The 10,377-nt window shown below is 47.0% G+C and overlaps 1 non-coding gene across 1 annotated transcript; it reads left to right on the top strand.

Annotated features, from left to right (window-relative positions):
• The first annotated feature begins 9,445 nt into the window (after nucleotides 1-9,445).
• On the top strand, nucleotides 9,446-9,552 carry LOC126090327 (U6 spliceosomal RNA). Its single transcript, XR_007521172.1, has one exon. It is a non-coding gene; the product is annotated as a U6 spliceosomal RNA (small nuclear RNA).
• The last annotated feature ends 825 nt before the right edge of the window (nucleotides 9,553-10,377 follow it).

The raw sequence follows: 10,377 nt of genomic DNA, 5'->3' as shown, positions 1-10,377 counted from the left end.
TGGTAAATATAAGAATATTAATGATGCAATGTTCAACGGTGTTTTATGTCAAGCAATGTGTAGTACTGCATGTCAAAGGTAGACTAGACCGAAGGCACTAATGCGATACGCGAAAACACGTGGAAAACGTGCGGGCAGACGACACTTCCTGGTGTAACTGGAACCCAGACGAAAATATAATTACTGATGATGTGTTAAAAAAACCAAACTAAACGCGTATGGTAGAATAAATACGTAGCTGCAAAGTTGGGTTTCAAAATAATTTAAGGAATCTAATTGGGTATTACGTAAAATTTTACCTAATCTAATTTCCTCATCGACGACTGCATCATCTGCTAAAAGCCGGAGATTATCTCCTGAGGCTTTAATATACAGGGTTATTATAGTTAAAGTGAAACTTTCATACCACTGTAGAAATAGCACCACTGGTCAGCATGACGTCAAAATGCAATAGTTTGTTATTGGGGAAGGGGGAAAACGTATAGTAGAAGAAAAATAAATAGTTGCAAAATGTAGCAATAGATGGCGCTGTAAGCATAATAATTTCATATTGGTCAACAACAAATGACAAATGAATCATACACCAATGCCTAAGGTGTACGTTCGACGGTAAACAAGCTGTACTATTCAGTGTGCGTGGGTGCACAGGTGTGTAAGTCCATCCACCACGGCAAGGCCATATCACATCGGATGGGAAAAGTCGGATTTAAGTTGTCCTGAGCATAAAAAGCATCAATCAAAATGAAATAGCATTATTAATTTAGGAGTGACTGGCGCAAAATATGTTCAATATGCTGTCCACAGTTTTCTGCAACAAGTAGAAACCGAGAAACAGCACGTTCCGGAACTGATCGAAGTGTTTCTGGGGTCACGTTCAGAATGTGTTGCGTAATGCGTGCCTGAAATGCAGCTAAGTTTGCAATCGGAACACTGAATACAACATCTTTCAGATAGGCCTGCAGCCAGAAGTCACACGGATTAAGATCAGGTAATCGGGACGGCCAGGCTGTAGGGAAATGGCGACTGATAATTCTAGCATTTCCGAAATGGCGCTTCAGCAGCTGCTTAACTAGATTTGCAATGTGCAGAGGTGCGCTATCTTGCGTGAAAATGATCCCATCCACACATCCACGTTATTGAAGAGCTGGAATTATGTGGTTGTGCAAAAGACACTCGTAGCGCTTACCAGTGACGGTACAGTAACAAGACCGGAAGGACCTGTCTCTTCGAAAACGTATGGCCCTATCATGCCGTAAACCTGCACCACACAGTAAACGTTTAGGAAATTTGTGGTAAGGTCTATGGGACCAAACTGCAGAGGTCATCGGTCCCTAGGCTTACACATTACTTAATCTACCGTAAACTAACTTACGCTAAGGACAACACACACACTGATCCCCAAGGGAGGACTCGAACCTCCGACGGGGGGGGGAGCCGCGCGAATCGTGACAAGGCCCCCTAGACCGCACGGCTATACCGCGCGGCACAGTGACCTTTTCAGGATGAAGTGCTACTGGTTGATTTACGTGCGGATATTCTGTTGCCCATATTCAACAATTCTGTGTTTTGACATATCCTGTCAGAGGGAAGTGGGGTTCGTCTGTCCACAAAATCTTCCACGACCAATCATTGTCCACTTCCATGCGAGCAAAAAATTCTAAAGCAAAGGTCTGTCTTGTTGGCAGGTCTACAGGAAGCAACTCTTGCATATGAGTAATTTAGATTGGATAGCGAAGAAGGATGTTTCGTAAGACTTTACGCACCGTACTCCAATGTTCGGGCAATTCTCCGTGCACACCACCACTCGTCTCCTCCTACATTGCTGTGGCCACTGCAGCCACTTACGTCGAATCAATTCGTTTCCTCCCTTTACCAGGCTGCGCACCAAAGGAACCCGTCTTTTTGAATTTCCAATCCATTTTTTCCAGACCCACGGCAGTCATTTGACCAACGCCTTTTTGAAACCATTCAGTGTCTGGAACTTCAGGAGAGCGACGTGTGCACAGTCATCATTCTTGTAATACAGTTTTCATATACGTATTCTGACACATACAGTGCCATCTATTGATCAATTTTCCCACTTGTTTCTTTCTTGTGCCATACGTTTTGCCCCTCCACTAATAATATTCCGTTGCAATTTGACGTCATTCTGACCAGTGGTGCAATTTCTACAGCGTTTCGAAAGTTTAACTGTAATTATAATCACCCTATATAACATGAACAGTAGTGGTCGTACTCTTTTGGAGAACACGAGTGCCGCGTGAAGTGGCCGCGCGGTTAGAGGCGCCATGTCACTGATTGCGCGGCCCCTCCCGCCGGGGTTCGAGTCCTCCCTCGGGCATGGGTGTGTGTGTTGTTCGTAGCATAAATTAGTTTCGGTAGTGTGTAAGTCTAGGGACCGATGACCTCAGCAGTTTGGTCCCATAGGCATTCACACACATTTTGAAGAACACGAGTCCTGTGTCTGTTGACGCCTCTACATCTAGTACAACTGTATGCGTCCTGCCCGTGAGCAAATTATCGATCCAATAGCAGGCGCGTTTTGATTGTTGGTGTTCTGTCTTATGTTGTTAAAAGTTATTAATAATTCCGTCTCTTACACTGTCGGTGTTAGAGGGACCTGATTACCGAGTTGTCCGGTGCAAAGAAGCGGTCTCGTTCCCCGACTCGCCGGCGTCAGTAATGCGGCACAGGCGATGAGAGTTGGGTCTCGGTCTCCCACACTTGTCTCCCTGTGAAGTCACAAGGACAAATAGAGCAGCCCGGTGCCCCGCGTGTCCTTCCGCGCCTGCGGTGTTTGCGGCCGCTCTTCTGCTCCTGCCACTGCTCGCCGTGTCCATCCGTCTCTGCAGCAGCGGCTGCCGCTGCCTCTGTTTACCAGCGCGCCGGCCTTTGTCGCAGTAATCTCATTAGGCGTGCGCGCGCGTGTTTGCGGCACAGAGCCCGGGCGCGAAGCAAGACCTCGCGCTCAAAGCGGGAAGAGGCCACTGGCCTCACCCCGCGCGCTGCGCCCGCGGCGCTAATTAGCAAGTGACCCTCTGCAGCCTCATCGGGCGCAGCCGAGGGGGCGCCTCTCGTTCTCGCCGAGCGGCGTTGACATGTGGCTCGTCCACTACTAGTCGGGATTACGCACCTCCGGCATCCGGACCCGCTGCTGTTGCCTGTTCCTCAGAAGTGTGCCACCCACTGAGCGCTCCTCTGACTAGTGCCTTTGTGTGTGCGTGTGTGTGTGGTGCGTCGGTAAATGAAAGACCACATACGTAAACACCCGCACACACACACACACACTCATGCAAAGAGACCATATACAGCGACCATTCGTCCACCAGCAGCTGGCTCGTAGCAATTTCCACTAACAACCCACACTACAACAAAACAAGAATACTGTTCAAAGCCAACAGGCACTAAGCCAAACACAGAACACCACGCTACAACAGCCAACAAAACTCATGTAATTTCCACCTGCCTAAAACATTCTACAGCCTAGATCGTATTACAATTTCTTTATTTAAAACAATCGGTTTCGACAGAATATCCTGTCATGTTCAGGTCTTAAGAGTATTTTTGTTATGAAAGGTGTTCATTTTACAGGGTGTTTCAAAAATGACCGGTATATTTGAAACGGCAATAAAAACTAAACGAGCAGCGATAGAAATACACCGTTTGTTGCAATATGCTTGGGACAACAGTACATTTTCAAGCGGACAAACTTTCGAAATTACAGTAGTTACAATTTTCAACAACAGATGGCGCTGCAAGTGATGTGAAAGATATAGAAGACAACGCAGTCTGTGCGTGCGCCATTCTGTACGTCGTCTTTCTGCTGTAAGCGTGTGCTGTTCACAATGTGCAAGTGTGCTGTAGACAACATGGTTTATTCCTTAGAACAGAGGATTTTTCTGGTGTTGGAATTCCACCGCCTAGAACACAGTGTTGTTGCAACAAGACGAAGTTTTCAACGGAGGTTTAATGTAACCAAAGGACCGAAAAGCGATACAATAAAGGATCTGTTTGAAAAATTTCAACGGACTGGGAACGTGACGGATGAACGTGCTGGGAAGGTAGGGCGACCGCATACGGCAACCACAGAGGGCAATGCGCAGCTAGTGCAGCAGGTGATCAAACAGCGGCCTCGGGTTTCCGTTCGCCGTGTTGCAGCTGCGGTCCAAATGACGCCACCGTCTACGTATCGTGTCATGCACCAGAGTTTACACCTCTATCCATACAAAATTCAAACGCGGCAACCCCTCAGCGCCGCTACCATTGCTGCACGAGAGACATTCGCTAACGATATAGTGCACAGGATTGATGACGGCGATATGCATGTGGGCAGCATTTGGTTTACTGACGAAGCTTATTTTTACCTGGACGGCTTCGTCAATAAACAGAACTGGCGCATATGGGGAACCGAAAAGCCCCATGTTGCAGTCCCATCGTCCCTGCATCCTCAAAAAGTACTGGTCTGGGCCGCCATTTCTTCCAAAGGAATCATTGGCCCATTTTTCAGATCCGAAACGATTACTGCATCACGCTATCTGGACATTCTTCGTGAATTTGTGGCGGTACAAACTGTCTTAGACGACACTGCGAACACCTCGTGGTTTATGCAAGATGGTGCCCGGCCACATCGCACGGCCGACGTCTTTAATTTCCTGAATGAATATTTCTGATTGCTTTGGGCTATCCGAAACATACAGGAGGCGGCGTGGATTGGCCTCCCTATTCGCCAGACATGACCCCCTGTGACTTCTTTCTGTGGGGACACTTGAAAGACCAGATGTACCGCCAGAATCCAGAAACAATTGAACAGCTGAAGCAGTACATCTCATCTGCATGTGAAGCCAATCCGCCAGAAACGTTGTCAAAGGTTTCGGGTAATTTCATTCAGAGACTACGCCATATTATTGCTACGCATGGTGGATATGTGGAAAATATCGTACTATAGAGTTTCCCAGACCGCAGCGCCATCTGTTGTTGAAAATTGTAATTACTGTAATTTCGAAAGTTTGTCTGCCTGAAAATGTACTGTTGTCCCAAGCATATTGCAACAAACGGTGTATTTCTATCGCTGCTCGTTTAGTTTTTATTGCCGTTTCAAATATACCGGTCATTTTTGAAACACCCTGTACGTTGAATCTCACACCACGTTCTCATGTTTGCCATAAGTAAAATAAACACGTAGAGCACCTTGTGCAAATGGTGATGACACCTTCCACTCTCGCAGGCATATGTTCAATCAGGTGCCGGAAGGTTTCTTCGGGAGTGGCAGCCCATTTTTCACGGAGTGCTGCACAGAGAAGAGGTATCGATGTCAGTCGGTCAGGCCTGGCACGAAGTCGGCGTTCCAAAACATCTCAAAGGTGTTCTATAGGATTCAGGTCAGGACCCTGTGCAGTCCAACCCATTACAGGGATATTATTGTCGTTTAACCACTCCGCCACAGGCCTTGCATTACGAACAGGTACTCGATCGTGTTGAAAGATGCATTCGCCATCCCCGAATTGCTCATCAGCAGTGGGAAGAAAGAAGGTGCTTAAAACGTCAATGTAGGCCTGTGCTGTGATAGTGACAAGCAAAACAACAAGAGGTGCTAGCCCCTTCCATGGAAAATACGACCACACCATAACACCACAGACTCCGAATTTTACTGTTGGCACTACACACGCTGGCACATCTTCACCGGGCATTCGCCATCCTGCTATCGGATCGCCACATTCTGTACCGTGATTCGTCACTCCACACAAAGTTTTCCACTGTTCAATCGTCCGATGTTAACGCTCCATACAACAAGCGAGACGTCGTTTGGCATTTACCGGCAGCCTCTCGACCATGAAATCCAAGTTTTCTCACCTACCGCCTAACTCTCATAGTACTTGCAGTAGATCCTGATGCAGTTTAGAATTCATGTGTGATAGTGTGGATAGATGTATGCCTATTACACAATACGACCATCTTCAACTGTCGGCGGTCTCTGTCAATCAAAATGGTTCAAATGGCTCTGAGCACTATGGGACTGTGGATAGATGTATGCCTATTACACAATACGACCATCTTCAACTGTCGGCGGTCTCTGTCAATCAAAATGGTTCAAATGGCTCTGAGCACTATGGGACTTAACTTCTGAGATCATGAGTCCCCTAGAACCTAGAACTACTTAAATCTAACTAACCTAAGAGCATCACACACATCCAGGCCCGAGGCAGGATTCGAACCTGCGGCCGTAGCGGCCGCGGTTCTCTGTCAACCAATAGACGTAGTTGGCCTGTACGCTTTTGTGCAGTACGTGTCCTTTCACGTTTCCACTTCACTATCACATGGGAAACAGTGGACCTAGGGATGTTTAGGAGTAAGGAAATCTCACGTACAGACGTATGACGCAAGTGACACCTAATCACCTGACCACGTTCGAAGTGCGGGAGTTCCGAAGACCGCCCCATTCTGCTCTCTCGCCATGTCTAAGGACTATTGAGGTCTCTGATATGGAGTACCTGGCAGTAGGTGGCAGCACAATGCACCTAATATGAGAAACGTTATGGTTTTGGGGGTGTTCTGACACTTTTGATCACATACATATATACAGGGTGAGTCACCTAACGTTACCGCTGGATATATTTCGTAAACCACATCAAATACTGACGAACCGATTCCACAGACCGAACATGAGGAGAGGGGCTAGTGTAATTGTTTAATACAAACCATACAAAAATGCACGGAAATATGTTTTTTAACACAAACCGAAGTTTTCTTTTAAATGGAACCACGTTAGTTTTGTTAGCACATCTGAACATATAAACAAATACGTAATTAGTGCTGTTTGCTGCATTGTAAAATGTTAATTACATCCGGAGATATTGCAACCCAAAGTTGACGCTTGGAACCTCCGACGTTCAGTTGCGTGTTGTAACAAACACGGGCCACGGTCGGCGAGCAGCATCTGCAGGGACATGTTTACGATGACGACCGTGTTTACGAGTGTGGCTGTAGTGCACTGTTGTGGTTTGGTCTAGCTGTCCCAGTGTCCGTATGTAGCGCTTGCTGCTATTGTTATTCTGCATTCGTCTCCGGACGCAGACCAACTGTTGTACACCGTGTTACCAGACGTCTGTGATAGTGTAGTGTTGTAGGAACAGTGACCATGGTATATTCGAACTCTGAAAAGTCGGAGATGATACTCATCTATGGCGAGTGTCGACGAAATGCAGCTGAAGCCTGCAGAGTGTATGCAGAACGGTACCCGGACAGAGAGTATCCAACGTGCCGCACATTGCAAAACATCTACCGCCAACTGTTTGCAACAGGTATGGTCGTAGCACGCAAACGGGTCCGTAACAGGCCCGTCACAAGAGAAACGGGTGCAGTTGGTGTGTTAGCTGCTGCCGCCATGAACCCACACATGAGTACACGGGACATTGCGAGAACCGGTGGACTGAGTCAAAGTAGTGTCATGAGCATACTGCATCGTCACCGCTTTCACCCTTTTCATGTGTCGCTACGTCAGCAATTACATGGTGATGACATTAATCATCGAGTGCAATTCTGTCAATGGGCATTAACAGAGAATGCGTTGCAGTTCTACCTGTTTACCGATGAAGCGGGTTTCACAAACCACGGGGCAGTGAATCTACGGAAATGCATTACTGGTCCGTGGACAATCCTCGCTGGCCCAGACAGGTAGACTGTAAATGTATGGTGCGGAAACATTGGCGACCACCTCATTGGTCCTCACTTCATTGCAGGGCCCCAAACAGATGCAACATACATCGTGTTTCTGCAGAATGATCTGCCAACGTTGCTCGAAAATGTCCCACTGGAAACGCGTCGACGTATATGGTATCAGCATGATGGTGCACCTGCACATTCCGCAATTAACACTATGCTGACCCTTGACAGAATGTTCGGCGGGCGTTTCATAGGACGTGGAGGACGCATAAATTGGCCAGCCCGTTCTCCTGATCTTACACCTCTGGACTTCTTTCTGTGGGGTACGTTAAAGGAGAATGTGTCCCGTGATGTGCCTACAAGCCCAGAGAATATGAAACAACGTATTGTGGCAGCCTGCGGCGACATTACACCAGATGTACTGCGGCGTGTACGACATTCATTACGCCAGAGATAGTAATTGTGTGCAGCAAATGATGGCCACCACATTGAACATCTATTGGCCTGACATGTCGGGACACACTCTATTCCACTCCGTAATTGAAAACGGAAACCACGTGTGTACGTGTACCTCACCTCTCATGGTAATGTACATGTGCGTCAGTGAAAAATACCAATAAAAAGGTGTTAGCATGTGGACGTAATGTGCTGTTCCAGTCGCTTCTGTACCTAAGGTCTGTCACCGTTCCCTTTGGATCCCTACGTAATTCGGTGCTCTCCGATACACACGATCGAACAGCGGATGATGATGATGATGATGTTTGGTTTGTGGGGCGCTCAACTGCGTGGTTATCAGCGCCCGTACAATTACCCAATCTTTGCTCAGTCCAATTTCGCCACTTTCCTGGATGATGATGAAATGATGAGGACAACACAAACACCCAGTCATCTCGAGGCAGGTGAAAATCCCTGACCCCGCCGGGAATCGAACCCGGGACCCCGTGTCGAACAGCGGAGGAGTGGTACTCAAGCGTCAACTTTAGGTTACAATATCTCCGGACATAATTAACATTTTACAATGCAACAAACGGCACTGATTACGTATTTGTTTATATGTTCATATGTGCTAACAAAACTAACGGGGTTCCATTTAAAAAAACGTAGATTTGTGTTAAAAAAACATACTTCCGTATATTTTTTATGGTTTGTATTAACCAATTACACTAGCCCCTCTCCTCACGTTCGGTCTGTGGAATCGATTCGTCAGTATTTGATGTGGTGCACGAAATATATCCAGTGGTAATGTTAGGTGACTCACCCTGTATATAGCCATTTGCTCAAGGTGCTTTCCTTTTTTAGATATTCTAGGTACGACAGACATTTTATAATGTGCTAATTTTAATCCAAACGACAACTAGCCGTGAGGTCCAGCGTAAAATGAACACGTTTCATAACAAAAAGATTTTGAAGACCTGAAGATGACAGGAACTGTGTCGAAACCGGTTGTCTTAAACCAACAAATATCCATACGTTCTAGGCTGATGAATGTTTTTGGTATGTAAAAGAGATAGCTCCTTCGGTCTTCTCAAAATGAGAAAATTCAAATTACACCAAGGCCAGCCATGGCGTGCTAAACTTCACCCGTGAACGGTGTGCAGGCCACTTGCGGACCAAGGCCTGGCGTGCCTCATTGTTGCTTCGTCCTCTTAAGGAGTGCACGGAACAGAGCGACATTTGATTCACTGTTGCCGTGTCGCATTTTTCGTTCGGCACAACTCTCTCCGGGTCGCCAGAACCGTGGTGGCAGCAATGTTTAGCGTTCGCTATTTACTCGTGGTCTAAGGGCGTACTCGCTTCGGCGGTACATATACTAAAATTGGAACGATACAGAGACGATTAGCATGACCCCTGCGCAAGGATGACACGCAAAATCGTGAAGCGTTCCACATTTTGCCGGCACGGTAGCTCAGCGTGTTCGGTCAGAGGGTTACGTGCCCTCTGTAATAAAAAAAAACTGAGTTAATCCATCATCAACGAACTTACATGGATGTCTTACGACGTCCGCCCCGAGCAGACGAAGCGAACAAAATGAGACTGAAAAAAAAAGGGGGGGGTAGCGTCCTTGATTCATAATCAAAACGTCTTCGGTCCCGGGTTCGATCCCCGCCACTGCCCAAATTTTGATAAATAATCAGCATTGGCGGCCGAAGACTTCCGGCATAAGAAGTCAGCCTCATTCTGCCAACGGCCTTGTCAAAGAGGGCGGAGGAGCGGATAGAGGTTCGCACTCTCTTATCCTAGGGGTGGGAAATTGCCCCTAGAGGCGGAAGAATCAGCAATGATCAACGACATGAGGATGCAGAAGGCAATGGAAACCACTGCATTAAAGACACGTAACGTGTATCCACAGGACATGTGGCCTGTATTTGAAGAAGTGTCATGATGATCTCTCCATTGGCAAAAGATACCGGAATAGTCCCCCATTCGGATCGCCGGGAGGGGACTGCCAAGAGGGAGGTTACCGTGAGAAAAAGATTGAATAATCAACAAAAGGATAACGTTCTACGAGCCGGGGCGTGGAACGTCAGAAGCTTGAACGTGGTAGGGAAACCAGAAAATCTGAAAAGGGAAATGCAAAGGATCAATCTAGATGTAGTAGGGGTCAGTGAAGTGAAGTGGAAGGAAGACAAGGATTTCTGGTCAGATGAGTATCGAGTAATATCAACAGCAGCAGAAAATGGTATAACAGGTGCTGGATTCGTTATGTATAGGAAGGTA

Source organism: Schistocerca cancellata, chromosome 6 (assembly GCF_023864275.1).
Source record: "Schistocerca cancellata isolate TAMUIC-IGC-003103 chromosome 6, iqSchCanc2.1, whole genome shotgun sequence".
In the NCBI taxonomy this organism is placed as follows: domain Eukaryota; kingdom Metazoa; phylum Arthropoda; class Insecta; order Orthoptera; family Acrididae; genus Schistocerca; species Schistocerca cancellata.
Note: the sequence above shows the minus strand (reverse complement) of the source record. Positions and strands in the feature narration are given on the sequence as shown.